Below are 18364 nucleotides of genomic sequence, written 5' to 3' on the forward strand. Positions count from 1 at the left end.
ACACATGCATGTATGGATATTTTATGTATATGTATGTATGAATCTTACGGAAATGTGCTATTGGTGTAACCATCACTTTTGATTTCTAGCTCACTTGCTTTCCAGTTTGTGATGCATCTTTGCTCATGTGTTCCCTTCTTAACACCATGCTTTCACAGGTTTCCAAGGGGCACACTCACCTCACCCCTTGTGTGTTAGAACCGCTCATGCACCTTCCTTGACTTACTACATATGTCACACCCTTAATACCAACAGGGACATCTTACTTGCCTCCGCACACCATCGCAGTCAAGGTGATACCGTACGACCCACTATTGGGACTCCTACACCAAACGGTCTGAGGTCTAGTTGGTACTTCTTACTGGGGAGATCCCTTGACATGTTTGTGGGTCCAGGACCATCAACACATACATACATGTATACATATATTAACATCAACATAATCATGGTCATAACATAATTACTAGACAACATAAGGTCAAGGTTAAGAGAACTCCCTTTATGCGTGAAACAAATGCACACCATCGAGAACAATGATTCCCAACATAGCCAAGGCATATGATGCTTCAAATCCATTCACCTTACCTTTCTCGATTACGTTTCCCATGATTGTCCTGCCATCATCCATTTACACCAATGGACCCAACCAATCCAACTAGTTGTCATACTCTGACCTTCAACTTCACTTACTCTTGCACTTAGCTTCATTCGGGTCTTACATTACCTGCTAGGCTTCATTTAGCTCTCCTTGAGCTCCATTAACTTTCATCTTTCCCAACCAATTCCCAAGATTCTCAAACATAAAAGGCAAGAACAAACACAAACAAGAAGAAAACCATGAAAACCAATAATAATATGACACCACAAACAAAGTGGAAATGCCTTGAACCAGACATAACAAAAATGCAATAAAGCGCAACCAAATCACAAATACTGAAAGCACAAAACTAGCAATAGACACCATGACTCCATCCCCATGGTTTCCAAGGAAAGCTCAACCCAATCCATCTTTAGAATTTCATGGTAGTCTCTTTTCCATGCAATCCCCTACATCATATTGCCATAAACTCATAATTGTAAATGCATAAATAGACATTGCAATATACCAGTTATCTTAACTTGTTGTGTCAAACACGTTTCTTGCCACTGAACACATCCATGCCATCTATCAAGGGACTCCAATCCTTTGACGAATTTAGCCATAACTAGAACCAACTGTTATACCTATCAAATAAATATTTATGAATATAACACATATCCTTATAATGCCATACAAATTCAAGGTTAAGAAGACTTCATGTATGCAAAGAACTCATTTGTTTGGAACTAGGGTTTCCCAAACATAGAAAAAGGAATTCTTGCCCAAATCCTTTCTTTTACCTTTTTACTTTGTTGCAATAGAGTCTTACTATGAACTGTCACATCACCTAGTTGTTAGTTATATAACACATCAACTATTACCTTGTCAAGCTAATACCAAGCATGTTTCCCTACAACTGCTCACACATGTCAACCACATGTTCCAAATATCAAGACAATCATATCTATCAATTGGAAATCAACCTTTACCAAGACTAACAATCATGTCATAATCCATAGTCAACTCATAGTCATTAGACATAATGCTACAACTATCACCTACTTACACTCAAGTACACATCAACTATCTCAAGACATATGTGTTAGTACAATCATCTTAAAACAATATCATTTGAACACATACCCATATCATGAGATTAATCAAACATTCATCAACAAATAGACAACATAATAGGAACCAAATCTCGAACACCAAATAAATGACATAATCAAACATTAAAGCACAAAGTAGATGGCATAAGCAAGCTTATACCTTAATGTATCTCAGGGGAGGCTATCTTGTTTGCAAAATCAATCTAGTTAGAATGATATAACTTTACAACACATCAGCTCAAACACAAATAAGATCATGATATCCATAACAGTCACTAACTAAAATGTTCACATCATAAACAATTATCATTCATACATAATAATATCATATGCACTATCAGTCTATATTAGTATGACATAATGTCACAATGTATTAACTCATACCTGAATACCATAACCCTAACCATATGCATAGGCCAATCCAATTTAGCAGGATACATATAACATCAAGATATTAGTTGTAATAACCCTAATCATCAAGTTAACTATCATATAAGAACAAGAAGTTATATATCATTCTCATCAAAAACATATAACCTAATCATCAAGCTAACTAACATAAAACAACAACAACAACAATGCATATAATAACAAGTTATTATCATTCATGACTATTCTACACATGTGCATATGGCTACACTAATCAACTAGCATCTATCATGTATGTAACAATAACATCAATACAATGAAAGGCATACACATAACCATAATGCATATGACAACCCTTAACCTACATACTTGCATGCCCAACATACAAACATGTATGACGATATGATCTTGCCTTGAGGTCCAACGTTGTAACTTCACTTTGATGATCTACATCTCCTGATTTGCATCATTCAACACATTAGCATTATAACATACCAATATCATCATGATGACTTAATTTCATATAATGACCTTATGCATAACAACCTTCACCATGAAAATTCATGCATAACAACATATAGACACGGACATGCATAACAAATGCAAATACAACCATACACTTATGACGACACATCCCATAACAACACCATCAACCTTCACAGTGACATCAGTACCACCATGATCAACACCATGCAAGTGAAACAATCACATGGACTACAAGCATAAGGAACACATATACAACTGACATGAATGCATGACCAACACATTGCTCATCTAGTTCGAGGGGTAAACCATGCTCTGATACCACTCTGTAACACCCTCCTCCCACATCTACCTAAGTAACTATCCAACTGGGGTAAACATGTGACAAGAGGCTACTATGATATGATTCAAACTCCTAGGTGACCTTAAGGAAGTGGAATCGATGGAAACACATCAAACATACCTCCCACATCAACAACAACACTCCCAGGAGCCATCCCAACCACACAGGTATCATGCCCCTGGGTCCCACTAAGTTTTTAATCTATTAAACCTCTGCTCCCATGCTATGGGAATGCCAACGTCCAGAGAGCTTTGGACGCTCCCATAATCCTACATGCCTACGTCGAGGAACTATTTACAGGATACCTGTGCCAGAGTCTGTGGAATTTAAGCCACTTTTGAAGCCCAGAATTTTGGCCACTACCTAGAATTTGTTGTAACTTTCAGAATCCATTAAACACACGATGACAAGACTAATAAACGAAAAATTAACTCTGGGACTAGGCCTGACCACCCCCAACTAAGAATGACATTTGTCAAACACTTGGTATCAATGCAATCTACAGGTGTAAACAACATAGTTAAGCATAGGGGTCTCATGCTTATCTGAGAATCGCTAAGAAGCATTTTTCCCTTATATCATTTGCTACACCATCATCTATTAGATCATAGATACATTGTTTATTCATTTACAAATAGAAACATGAGGAGAGTCATACATCATCATTTTCAGAATACATGCTCATAACGAGTAACATAATAAAACAAATACCATGAATACATCAGCCATAGAATCCACATATAAACTAGTACATTTACACATGAAAAACCAAGGGAATAAATTTATCATTAATGAAGGTAGAAACCAACTGGGGATGGAACTACCACGTTCCACCCAACCATAGATTGGTTGAACCAAGTCTCTCTTCAGCCAATCACCCCCATGTCATATTCCAAGCATGAATGTGGGACTCATAACCAGCCAAAAAGAACTAAACAAGCATGGATGCTACCAGAGTTCTCCACCTACACCATGAGGAATTTTAGTGCGTCCTAGTCTCTTAGGCTTGACCATAATCCATAGTCTAATCTAATGATTACTAGGCCCTAGATTAAGACCCACTCTCCAGGATTTACTGTACATCCCATCCCAGGACTACTAGGCCCAACGAATAGCAATCCACCTCTTGCCTTCACTGTATATCACTCCATTCACTTGCAAGGATTCCTAGGCTCACCAAAGCACACAATCTTGTATTTACGGCAACCCACAGTATGGCTCAGGGGTTACTAGGCCAGTGGCTTTATCGTGATCCAAAATTCAGATCAGGGACCAGTAGGCCATGTGTTTTTCATTTTGGAGATCTACCTCCCTCAGCTTTGAATCCATCTGGAAATCCATCTCAAATGAAGTATGAGAACCCATCTCATCAAGGCTATCCGGAAATGGAAAGGATAGGTTGAAAACACTATCACACCTGGAAAAACCCATTCCATAACAACAAAAGAACCACATGCAATACCATGCATGCAAAATATATCAAGGAAACACACACATGCAAATCAATACCTGCAAAGAATATTTTTATCTTGATCTTGCTCTTCCTTTCTTGCTCCTTCCTTCCTCTTGCCTTCTTTGTCTTTCTTAATCCAATGCAAAAGCTGAGAAAAAGCTTTCTAGCTGATCTTCATAAGCCTTTTTATTAATGAGGCCTCTATTTTCTTCATTTTCCATTATTTTCCTTCAATTTCCTCCTCACATGCAACATGTGACCTTTCACCTTCCTTTTCTCCTAATTTCCATTATTTTCATAAATAAATGTGCCAAAATTTCCATTTTTCCTTTCCAAATCCTTTTCCATTGCCTTTGCCAATTTCCTTAGCCATAATAAATTGAATGAATACCCACACTAGGATGTCTTGCCCACCATTTAGCTTGGAATACATGTCCCATCAACCATGGTGTTATAATTTTTTACATGAATTTTTAACTAGGGTTGTTACAATGGCATTGTGTTGATCAACAAAGGTATGTAAAGGATCATACGTAATATTTTTTAGTTGGATAAGCTCATGATGAGAAATGTTAATGCATTACACTTGCAATAAATTGGTGTGATGTAAGGCAAAATAACAATAATAAGGTATGTTTGATGCTTGTAGTTTTTTGAGATGCATTATGCATCAAAGCTCTATGTGAAGAGGTACAATGCAAGGAATCCATGCTTGTCGTAATGCTTACTTAACATAAATTTGGTCTACTCTTGCGAGCAGCAAGACATTGGAGAGTGGATTTTTTAGGATTGCATATGTTCTATGTGTCTTTTATATGGCATTGGAGATATGTTTCGCAAGATGATTTGAAGGATAATGTGTCTTTTCATATGGAATTAGAGATTTGTTTTGTAGGCTTATTTGAAGGTTGATGTAATTACATATGCACAGTTGAATAGGTATTGTTGATGGCATCCTTGCTTTGATGCAGGGATTGTTATGCCTCAGAGAAAAGACTATTAAAGTTTTATTTCATATGGTTTTTATGTTGCAAAGGGTTTTGGTGAAAGGTTATTTATGCTCACATATGTTTATTGGTGTTGATTAGTGAGGTTGATTGTGTGCATATGGAATAGTGGCTAATGGCAAGCATGTATGCATATGATGATTGAGATGTTGTGATGCAAGAATATTGTTTTGATGGAAGACAAAGGCAGAGACATGAAGAATATTGTGGTGCAAGGTTATTTGAATATGAATGCAAGGCTATATTAATGCATGCTAATTGAATATGTTTAAATTTATCTTATTGACATGAAATTTGGATATGATGAAATTTCGTTTATGTATTTTAATATTCAAGAGTTCAAAAAATTTTGGAATTGAAGAGTTACCTTTGGAATACAAAGAGATGAGTTTTTTAATTTCAAATTCGTGTGTGTGGAATACTAACAACCATCAAAGTTCACTTCTAAATGTGTGTGAGTTTGGAGAGGTGAATGGTTACAGATTTAGAGAATGTGAGAGTTGATTGAGGTGCTCTTCATTAATTACCCGACACACATATAGAGCAAAGGTGAAGTATATTTGAGGAGAATAATAATTAGGAAAAAAGATGAAGGTATGTATATTTATAGACCAGGTAACCAACACATTGTTTTTATTTATGTATCAAGGGATTGTAGTCTCCCTTCAAGTTGTAGCTTGATAAATAAAAGGTTGGAGATTGTTGAGGTAAGATCCTCTTGTGGGTTGTAGCCTGTGGAAAATATATGGGATTTGGAGCTTCCTTGCATGTTGTAGCTTGCAAAAAAATTGAGGTAGAAGCCTCCTATAGGTTGGAGCCTACAACAAATCAGATGTAATAAGGGAGTAGGAGCTTACCTTTACATCACAATAATAACAAAGTTGTGGTTTTCTCCCATTATGGGTTTCCACTTATATATGGTGTCCATATGTGTTGCTATTATGTGTTGATGTGATGTTTGGGTTTACTTATTATTTATTGTTCGCATATTAAATATGTTGGTCATTATGTGTTGAACTTCTCACTTAATGTTTCAATTAATCAGTTAAAATAAAATAATATTAATTTCCTTGAATGTACTAAACTGAATCCCCCCCACCCAAGTTTAATCAATTTTTGATCAATTGGTATCAGAGAAGGTTCCTTTTATGCAAGCCTAACATCTTGAATATAGATCTGGTTTAGTCATGGAATATCAAAGTGCACTCATGCTTAGTATAACAAGCTTTCATGAATGGAGAGATGACGTAAAATCAGAATTGATAGCTTATGGACCTAGTGTATGGAAGCTAATATGAAAAGGTTATTGTAAGGACTACTCCTCTAAGAAAGAAAAACAATGGAATTCTCAGGAAAAATGTGTAATGTATAATAACCTTCACAATAAGGATATTGAGACAATGATAAATTTAAATTCTGCAAAAGAAATTGGGAAAGATCAAATCCCATGTATGAAGGAGATACTGGTGGTAGCAATATGGAAAAAGAGAAGAGAAAGAGGAAGAAGAAAAATTCATTTCAAAAGGAAAATGTTCAATTAAATGAGACCTATTATGCAAAAGTAACTGATTCTAATAAAGAAAAGACATATGAAAAGTTAGCTAAGGAAGGAATCGAATGTGATTCAGCTCTAACCGAAATAGATAGACCGAGGAATGAAAACAAAGACGTGAAGAAACTTGTGCAGATATGTGATGAAAGAGAACATGAGTAGAAGGAAGAAATCGTCAGCCTGAAGACACAACTTGAAGAGGCAAGGAGCTTAGAAGAAGTACATGATAAAAGATTAGAAGCTTAATTTGTCTCAACAAATAATGAATTAGATGAAAAGAGAAGATTGCTTGAAGAGTTAGAAGAAAAAAATTCCTCCAAGAATAACTTAGAAGAGAAGACCAATAGCTCAAAGACAACCAATAAAGAAGATAAAAAAACTCCCAGAATACATGTACAAAAAGCCATTAGTAACATGATTGAAAACAAAGGTAACCAGCAGAATCAAGAGAAGCTCAACAAATTTGGAAGATCTCAAAGGAGGTTCTTTGCTCTCTTGAAATATATCGAGTCTTTTTCTTGCCATGAATGGAGACATATAACACTAGAATGTAAGAGCAACCAAATCAATACTATGCAGCAAAATATGCAACAACTAAGAAGATATTATCCAACAACCAAACAAAGGAGACCATGAGCAACTAGAAACACAAACTCTTTCTATGTTTATTGTTATCAATGAAATGGATTTGGACATAAAGTTATTGAATGCAAAGTGTATGTAAAAAAAAGTAGAAATGACTCAAGAAAATACACATCATTTCCTTTGTTTCTTGGTCATATAAGGTGTTATATATGTAAAAATCTTTTCCACAAAACCAAAGTATGCAAGTTGTTAAGTACCCTAAATAACTCTACACATATGATGGAAACCAATCAAATCATATCAAGCAATAAGTCAAAAAGAAATGTGGACAAAAGAAATCAACCCACTAAAGTGTGGAAGAGGAAGAAAAATGAGCATCTAGTGACTTCAGTGACTAAATGAACCCACCATGGCCTTAGGGGGAGCTGATCAAGAAAGAAAAATATGAATTCAATGAATTTTACGGGAGAAACATCTAAGGGGGAGAGTAGTCCCATTAATGAAATGAGTTAGTTTATCCTCCTTGACCATGCCACTACTCCATTTAATAAGTGCTTGGCCCATATTGAAGAAGAAGAAGAAAATGAAATATCTCTACACACAAGCATTTGTACATAAAATAATATATTATCTTTGCACTCAAGCATTTGTTAGTTGAGAAGTTGGGAAAATAAATAAGTAACAATTTCATTGGGGAATATAGAGCATCCTTGAGACAAAATTTAGTAAAATAACTTCACCTTGAACGTGGACTTGATGATCAATGTGTACTTGAAAGAAAGAATCTTGTTTAATCTTATTTATTATGCTTCAAGAAAAAGTTAGCTTTTGAATGCTTAGATTTATGGGATTTATTGGAATGATCAATTTGATATCTAGGCCAGGTCCTCCAGTGACATGTAGGATCTATTATGACATGTAGCATCTATTATGTTTCTTTGTAGGTGACACAAAGACTAATATTCTGATGCCATGTGGGTATAAAGACACTATCTGTGGCAAGGTATTGGAGTGGGCTTCAAGTGGATCACAATTGTGTTAGCTTGTAGGATTTTCTATGATAGAACATATGGACAAGTTCACTAGCGTGATTAAGATGCTAGATGTGTTCAGCATAAATTCTCAATCTAATTCTTAAAAAGAATGGGGGGTGGGGGGGGGTGTTAAACTCTAATCTATTGCAGGAATTCTACCAATGGGCAAGGCAGATGAACAACAGTGAAAAAATATCCTGGGAAATTAGGAGAAGGATATCCTAGGAAATTAGGAGAATGGTTCTTATAGAAAGAATTATTTTCATAAGCAAACGAAGAATCCAAAGTTATTACCAAAACAAGAAGCATTTCAATGAACTAAAAATATGTTGGAAGAAAAAATAATGATTATCTCAATCTAAATTCCTTACACAGAGATCAATTATACTAGTTGAAGACAACCTTTGATGATAGAAGCTTTTCTTTGGCACCTTACATGTGAATTAATTAAACTAGTCTCATATGGGGCCTAAGCTCCCATCCACTCATATTCACATAAACAACTTCTGAGTTATTTTGTAAAGATATAACACATTAAAATTTATATCTCTTTCACAAGAGAGATCATTATATATCTCCATAAGAGGCATTGACTTCATGAAAAAATAATCCAATGAAAATAAAATATAAATGAAATGCAACATCCAAACATGATATGCAAAAAAGAACTGGCTAAAAACACCATAACGTATGCAGAAGAGAATTTGCAGAAAAAGATTTTGATCCGGATTTAGATAGGAACGCAATAGATTACAGAGATAACCATAAATACATAGATGCAATAACCATAAATACAGAGATGCAGCGGAAAGAATACTTCATTTCATTAATGGAGAAACTGAAATATGCTTACAACCAGAAATGGAGATAAACCAGCTAGGGCGATGGTAGCTTATCTCTAAGAAGAGATGTGGCGGCTACATGCCTCTGAACTGTTCCGAACTATGTTACAATGAGTCTCGAAGGCCTATTTATTGTTGAGAAACAATGGAAAACCCTTAACATTCCAAAACCTAACCCTAGAAGATGAAACGCCAAATTGTGGGCCCCGTTTGGGTAAATTGTTACATCAATTTCCCGGGGTCGTAACTTTGGCATACGATCTCCGTTTGAAGTGTTCGATAGCTCGTTATAAAGATCTATCCGAGCACTACAACTTTGGGTAGGGCAACATCGGTCCATGCACCCATGTTGCCCCGAGATTTCCCAAAAAACATCGTTTAGGGTCTCAAAACAGCTCCGAAAGTTTAGGACCCGAAAAACTGCTAAAAATAGTAAACTGTGCTACAATTTAGGAAATTGAAAAGACTAAAAGAGACAATTGTGGGGGTCCAAATGGGATAGGTGGGTGGCCACCAACATCCACCTGGATCATTCCTCCCCCCTTAGGAAGCAATGGTCCCCATTGCGTTGAGTTCCTCCATCTGCTGAACTTGTCCTGCAATCTTTGATGTGTCCAGAAATGGTGGGAAGCATGGTCGACGATGGTCCACATTGAACACTCGGTGCAAGCGAAGGAATGGAGGAATGATGTGCTCAAAATCATTATTTCCCACAGCCTTGGTACTGTTGTAAGGACCATGTCGGATTGGTCTGAGCTTCTGATGGGTTCTGGTAAGGCGTTCTCTCTGCAGATGTAACCAAACTTTGTCGCCCACTTGAAGCTTGTGTGGTACCCCTGTGGGTGAGGAGAAGTTGTTCCTATGTTCTGTCATGACTGTATTCCTTTGCTGCTGCTGCGTAGAGGGACCCTTTGCAGGGGTCATGGATGTAGCAATGATCTTCCCCTTACTTTGGGAGTGAACCATACAGATGAATTTCCTAGTCTGGGAGATGAGCTTGTTGCCTTTCTTAGTAGTGATCAAAGAGGTGTCAATAGGTGGGGCTACCTCTGGTATCCTGTATAATGAATTATTCAAAGAAATAATGGCAGCACGAGGCCTTGACTCATACACAGCATGTCGCTTCCACAAGTATGGCTGGCCTAATAATACATCACAAACATCCAGAGGTGTAACATCACACAATACCTCGTCTGTGAATGGTTTGATGCTGTAGGGAAGGTGACACTGCTGGCGAAATTTGAGATCTCTTCCTTCATGAAGCCACCCGATACTGTATGGCTGCGGGTGTGGTGTAGTTGGTAGGCCCAATCGCTTCACGACCTCTGCTGAAACAAGGTTCTTTTGGTTGCCACTATCGACAACGAATTGTAGCGGCGAACCCTTTACCCACATCTGTGAGTGGAAAAGACGCTCCCCTTCCTCTGGATTTTTGAGCTCATCTTTCTGGATCTTGGCGGTGGCAATAGTGGTGCTAGGATTTGCATCAATGATCTGTTTCCCTTTTCCATTCCCCTTGTCGGGTTCTGGCTCAGGGTCGGAACATGCATCTGATTCGGAAGCCTTCAGCTCCGCCACCAGTGACTGCTTGGTCCGACACTCACTTGTGTTATGAGTGGGACTCTTATGGAACTCACACCACTTCCCTGTGTCCTTCTTCAACTTCATGGTGTTGTTCTTTTCTTGCGGCTTCGACAGGTTGTCTTGGATTACCCCGCCTTGGCTTTGTCCTTTGGGCTTCGGATTTGCAGGTCCAAAGTCTCGTTTCTTCTGTTTGAACTTTTGCTCGATTTTGACAGTGTATCAGTACGCCGTGTCGAGCGAGGAGATGTTCAAGAACACCATCTCTTCTTGGATGTATGTGTGCAGGCAGCCCCGGTATTTGAGTATCAAATGTTGCTCCGTATCCTTGATACCCAACTTTGTGCGAAGGGTATGGAAAAGAATGGTGAACTACGGCATGTCTTGGTCCCTTCCCTGCCGCAGCGTGGTCCATTTTATGTATTCATCCTCATAGCTTCTGACAGGGTAGTACTGCTCCTTGATGGCATCCCAGAATGAATTCTAGGTGGGTGCGGCTGAAAATAGTGAGCCGGTATTTTCATCCTTCTGCTCACAGTAGGTTTCCCACCAGTCCTTGACGTGGGGGGCTGCTTTGAGAAGAGCGAAAACAATCTTTTCCCGACTTGAAAATTCATGAACAGAAAAATAACCCTCCAGCATATTTAACCATTTATCTATGGCATCTGCGTCTATCTGACCCTCAAATATGGGGATTTCAAAATTAAGTTGTACCTTAAAGGGCGTGACATTTCCAGAGTAGTTGCTGGAAGCCGATCCGTCGCTTCTGGGTAGTCGCTGAAGGATCTGTGCAAAGCTATCCATCATTGCGTTCCTTTGCCGCTCGAGGGCTTCTTCAAGCATGATTTTGATAGGATCTCCTGCTCCCTCGTCTTTCTTCTCATCCGCCATGGGAGGCCATCGGGATTTTCAAGGCTGGTCTTGCAAGGGTTTGACCAGTTCAAGCCCTAACTCCTTATATCCTGACCTCGTTGGGGACATACAAAGAAAAACAGAGAAAAAGTAGATGGCTCTGATACCACTGATCCGGATTTAGATAGGAACGCAATAGATTACAGAGATAACCATAAATACATAGATGCGATAACCATAAATACAAAGATGCAGTGGAAATAATACTTCATTTCATTAATGGAGAAACTGAAATATGCTTACAACCAGAAATGGAGATAAACCAGCTAGGGCGATGGTAGCTTATCTCTGAGAAGAGATGTGGTGGCTACATGCCTCTGAACTGTTCCGAACTGTGTTACAATGAGGCTCGAAGGCCTATTTATTGTTGAGAAACAATGGAAAACCCTTAACATTCCACAACCTAACCCTAGAAGATGAAACGCCAAATTGTGGGCCCCGTTTGGGTAAATTGTTACATCAATTTCCCGGGGTCGTAACTTTGGCATACGATCTCCGTTTGACGCGTTCTATAGCTCATTAGAAAGACCTATCCCGAGATTTCCCAAAAAACGTCGTTTAGGGCCTCAAAACAGCTCCGGAAGTTTAGGACCCGAAAAACTGCTAAAAATAGTAAACTGTGCTACAATTTAGGAAATTGAAAAGACTAAAAGAGACAGTTGTGGGGGTCCAAATGGGATAGGTGGGTGGCCACCAACATCCACCTGGATCAGATTTGCAGAGGAGAATGAAGCAAGCAAAATTTAGATAGTTCGAAGAGACTTAAGGAAATAAGACAATGAATATTTGTAACCCTATGAGAAGATTCATTAATGCAGAAGATGACAGGTAACGGATAATAAAAATGGAAAAGGTGACAAGAATGACAGGGATAACAAATGACAAAGAGGCCAGATGGATAGGTGACAGAATGCTCAGGTTGAACGGAGATAATAGGACGACTTGAAGGAGAATGTTATCCTTGTCATTCTCCATGGATGGCTTGAAGGAGAATGTTTCTCCTTCAAGTTACTACACTAAAAAGCGTAGTCGTGGGTAGGTTTTAGTAGATTCCTCATGTGAACAAAGAAAGGGCATTGACATAGTTCAATTATCCAATTGAGGACATAGTGTCATGCATCATTATTTTTTCTTCTAGTATTTGATGGTAGTATTTCCTTATGAAAATCATGCAAATCGGGATGACATGGAAGTTCTTCAATTTCAATCCAGTTTGAGAGCACTTTGATAAAGGTGTTGTGGCTTGTACTATGAAATCCTTGGTCATTGAAGAAAGAGTTGTAGCTATTTTTGTGAAAAGACTTAGATCACATCCAAGATGGCATATGGATTGTAGTGCACCTCTTTAAAAGTTTCATTTTGAAGAAAGAATAGCTCAGAATGAAACTTTGATTTAGAATTCAATGTTAGAGGCAACCAAATGGGAACAAGGAGCTACATGCAAGTAAAAAAAAACTCTTGACAAAATCCTACAAGTCTTAGAGCCTATGTTCTTTGATGTCTAGATCGAACGGTTTGTGAAGGGTCTTTCCTGTTGAAGTTTAAGCGGAGGGGATTTGTTGCAACGATGGAATTACAATTTGTTGATAAAAAATCAACGATTGGGATTGATTGCGACAACCCCTACATTTTCCAAAACTGCCACAGGGGTTGTCACAAAGTAATTTCCAATTTTGACAAATTTCCAAGTGCATGATTGAAGCTAGCCCACAAGACCCATCACTTCATATTAAATTTTATTTAATACATGTTTTGTTTGTAAGGTCAAAATCACATTTAAAAGTCATGGCACATGTTGTAATGATTTTAAAAATGGCTGAAATATAAATTTTATAGGATATATGTTTTTAAAGGGGTGGGATCCATTTTATAAAAGCGTTTATTAAAACTTTATTATATGAGTTGTTTTAAATAACTCATTATATTTTAAATGTTTTTTTAATAGTTAAAAAGGGAATAGTTTTATAACTGTTTCAAAAATCATTTATGTAACTCATTAAAAATAGTGAATTCTGGAAGGAAATAAAATTTGAAATCAACATTTTGTAAGGGTTTAGACGTCAGGAATTTGACGACCTTATAATGATGAAACCTCTTAGAAACCCATGAATAAATTATCAGTTTGATTCTAGATTCCGAGTGAATTGCAGTTCATGTTGTATTTTGTTTTCTTTACACTCTTAGAATTCCATCTTGTGTTTTTCTTTTAATGGTATGTATGTAATTTAGGAGCATATTAACGTAAGAGAAATTGTAGATTCACAATGGTACCTACAATATTAACTTAAACACCTTAATGAGCGCTCCACCCATTTCTGAAATTCATCCACATTCACTATTTCTTTCACATTTCATTATTCTTTCTACATGGCTAAAACTTATATTGTTGATTGCCTAAGTTATTAAACCTTATTTCTTTTCATCCTTCCTCTTTCCATAATTTATCCCTCAAAATGTTGGTCATACTAGTTAAATATCACGAGTTTCTGAACTAGAGTAATCATTGCATGCATTATGAGCTTGCTTCGAACAATTATTAATTATTTTCTCAAGATCTTTGTGAATGTCTTGAGCACTGACCTCCTACATCCAGAGATTGTCTCCAGGGAACAACATAAGGCATAGCAGGTTAAGGGTCCAGAGAAGCGTCAGAGGAAGATATTTTTTTAGGGGGAGTAACCCTTTGTCATTAATGTCAAAGAGAGAGAGAGAAAACAGGAAAGGAAGATCAGAACTTGGAGTCAGGGGGAGTATGTGTGTTTCCATCTATGACAAAAGGGAAGATTTTTGAATGGTTTTTTCATTGATTCCAACGTCATCTTTGAAAACTATTAATATTTTCCTTTAAATTGCATAAATTGGAAGATCAATTGGTCAATAAGTCTTGGTACAATAATATGTTCATGATGTCTCGCCTTCAGTGGATAATTTGGATGGGAAAATCAATGTTTTTATTGTCAATACCATCTTTGTTTGATTCTTCTTGTCATTATTATTCCAACAATATGTGGCATGACTCATAACTCCTCATGGTTGAGGAGATATGGTTGTTAAATGTTGAAGCTTTGAAGTTTTGGTCAAGAAGCCCCACAACAAGATGATAAGGACAACTTGTTGGTTGGTTATTAATATTTTTTCTTCATTCAAGAAAATTAACTTAAAATTTTGATGGGCCTATCCTAGTCAAAGTCAAATTACAAAAGAGATTTTATGAAGGGTAAATTAACCAAAAAAATTTGAATTAAATTCAGCCTTAATGACTATTGGGTTTATGGCTCCAAAATTTCATTTTGAAATTCAAAATTCAAATTCGTTTGTAGGTTAGCTATTTGGAAATTAGGTCATGTCGGCCCCTCCTAGAAGCCTCTATAATGAATATAATAGCACAACCCACCTACCCTCAAATGATATATAATCAACGCATATTTTATTCATGATTCCTCTGCATCTTAGAGTAGTCACACACAGCTAAAGGGAAGGTCAAATTTTTTGAGAAGTTTTGGGCTTGTATTTTTGTATTTTCTTGTTGGCTTTTCGTTGGGTTCATGACAGATCTTTGCGACTATCTACAACACATATTTTGTGCATTTGTTTGAGATTACTTTGTGGGTATATTCAAAAATTTCTAAGGATGTAATCTAATAACAATGTACAGGCCCTGAGGCACATCTCCTGAGGCCTATTTGAATGGTATTTTTGAGCTTACATCATTGATACTGTGGGAAAATTCTTAAATGCAAATTGTGTATTTGGACTCCTTTTGTGGCTAGAGTGTTGACATAACTCAACCTTTGTGGTGGGGTAGTTTCTGAGGAGAAAAGTAGTGTATTTGAGACTAATTTCACCTATTTGTGGTATGATTATTTAGGATATGGAGCTTCAACCAATGAGCCTACTGAGCATCACACGTACACAGACATATAAGTGGTTCATGAATGTCTAGAGAGGCAGTATGGATTTGGACACAAGCATTTGATTTTATATGGGCAGTCTATTGGGAGTAGACCCACATTACACTTGACAACCCACTTACCATGGTTGAGGGGTGTTATTATTTACAGTGATATACTATCTAGATGATGTTTGCTCATTGGAGTTAAACTTACATTTTAGTTTGATATATAAAAAAATGTTAACAAGATTCAACATGTGAAATGACCAATACTTGTTATACATGGAACAGACAATGATATAGTCAATATGTCACATGGAAAGGCTCTATACAAGTTATATCCAGAATGGTATGAACCTTTGTGGATCAATGGAGGTGGTCATTGCAACCTTGAATTGTACCCTAAGTACTCCAACATTTGAAGAAATTTATCCAAGAACTAGAAAAATCGCCAACAAATTAAATTAAATTAGATTCAGAATAGTCTTCAAAACCCACCGTGTAACAAATTCTTTGTGTCTTGTGTATGGTTGATATATTCCAACACTAAAGATGGATTGGATTCTTTTGTACAAGGAATAACCAAATGCGGTTTGGATTCGACTTTTGTGTCGATCATTAGGGGAATTTTGAGGTCTAAAATGGGCCTCCAAAGAAAAGTGTACAAACAAATTAAACTTTATAAGAACCAATAGGATTGAAGATGATGGTGTCAACCATGGGGGATGATTCACCATTTTTGGAGTAAAAAAGTAAAAATATTAAAAAATAAGAAAACTACTTTTTCAACTCATATTTTCAACTTATCTCCCTAAGCTTTTAATCCAATTTCGAGCAAGATTACTCGTTGGATGAAAAAATTAATTCCTCTTTCAAGTACCCATGTTGCATACTTTCGATGGACCTTGCTACACAAAAAATGATAAATACATGAAAAAACATGATTGCATTCACGCTTTTCTTATATTTTTCATTTTCGTGTAGCAGGGTCTATTGAAAGTATGCAACATGGGTACTCCTTGGATGAGGAATCAAATTCTGCATCCGATGAGTGTTGGCGCTCAAAATTTGAGTAAAACCATAGGGAGATAAGTTGAAAATACGAGTTGAAAAAATAGTTTTTTCTTATTTCCCTCTAAAATTTGATGATGTAATCTAATATTATTTTATTATTTCCACTATTATTTTATAACTTCCTTAGGAGGCCCATTTTAGACCTCAAAATTCCCCTAATGTGAGTTCCAACAATTGGTATATGCTTGCATCCATCTTATCAGTTATTCTTTGCATCGGATCAAAATTAAATACTCTTTGCATCGAATCAGAATAAGAGGATGGGATTCAATGAGTGAATGAAAGAGTCATTCAAATTCAGGTTCTTATTCTAGATCCATTCACTCTTTTGCTTTATGAACCAGATAGGTAGGAAAAATTGCATGATCATATTCATCTTTCAAAATTAAAATTGTTCAATTCACAAAGGTTGGAATTTCTGTATTTGGTAACTGAAAAATTTTGGTCTAAGATTATTGTTGGTAATAACATATTTATCCTCCTATATATAATCTTCCATAGAATATCCATGATCTCTAATTAATGCATGGACCAGACTCTTTGTACTAATGAGCTTGATTTCTTTGGAGTATGATGTCAATCTCAAAAACACCTGGCATGATGAAACATGGGCCTCTATCCATATGATTAGGTTGATTTACCCTATAGTTTCATTTGTTAAAAAATGTGGTTGTATATATGTTGTAGAGTATCCATATGTATGGCAAGGATTTATGTTGCATGGCTAAGGCCGAGTATACATTGGGTTAATAATACTAAGATAAGAGTTGGTTGATGAACCAGTGGTTGTATTGTAGAGAGCCTTTAAATGATGTTTATCTTGATCTAAGTTGCATGGTTTGTCCTTGATCATTTCCGATTGATGCACTAGTAAGAAACAAGAGTATTTGTGATCATATGACAAATTGTTAGGGTTGTGACAACATTTGTATGATGGAGTTTGTATGATGATATAGATATTGAGCCTTGTTCAGATAGAATTTGTAAGAGAATACCATGTAAGTGAGTATGGGTTGTTAAGAAAGGGAACTGTGTATTTTTATAATGTAAACTTATGTTATTGTTGATAGTTATGATAGAGACATGCATTCCTGAGCAGAAGAATAAAATCAAATTGGTTGTTTTATTAATCAATGTTGCAATTACATAAACAGATTTGTAATATGTTGTTTCTAGGGTTTCTTCCTGAGTTGTAGTAGTTAGGGTTTGTTGCTAATTATGAACAAAATATTAAAGGTTGCTTTAAAGGTTACTGATATGTGTTTATAAATAATTCCCACATATTAAAGAATGGATTTTTGAGAACATATTGATGCTACCAAGGTATGATAGTGAAAGTGTACCATTGAGCTAAGAATGTTGTTGAGTGTTGAGCTAGGGCTTTAGTTCCAGAATTTATATTATTGTAGAGGTGGATCCAATTTGAAAATTGTGAACCATGGTCCATTTTGATTAATTAAAGTTCGGATTGCCGAGCAGGGTGGCAAGGTGGTGCAAGGCGGAGAGTGGAGTCTCCTTCAAGTTGCACCCCGAGAATGCTTTAGG

The 18364-nt window shown here is 36.6% G+C and overlaps 1 pseudogene; it reads left to right on the top strand.

Annotated features, from left to right (window-relative positions):
• The window catches only part of LOC149262658 (uncharacterized), a 33931-nt pseudogene extending 17723 nt beyond the window's left edge, over nucleotides 1–16208 (top strand).
• Nucleotides 16209–18364: the final 2156 nt, after the last annotated feature.

This window comes from Pinus tabuliformis, chromosome 6, assembly GCF_031772625.1.
Source record: "Pinus tabuliformis cultivar Carrire ecotype Pingquan chromosome 6, CPIR1, whole genome shotgun sequence".
Taxonomy (NCBI): Eukaryota; Viridiplantae; Streptophyta; class Pinopsida; order Pinales; family Pinaceae; genus Pinus; species Pinus tabuliformis.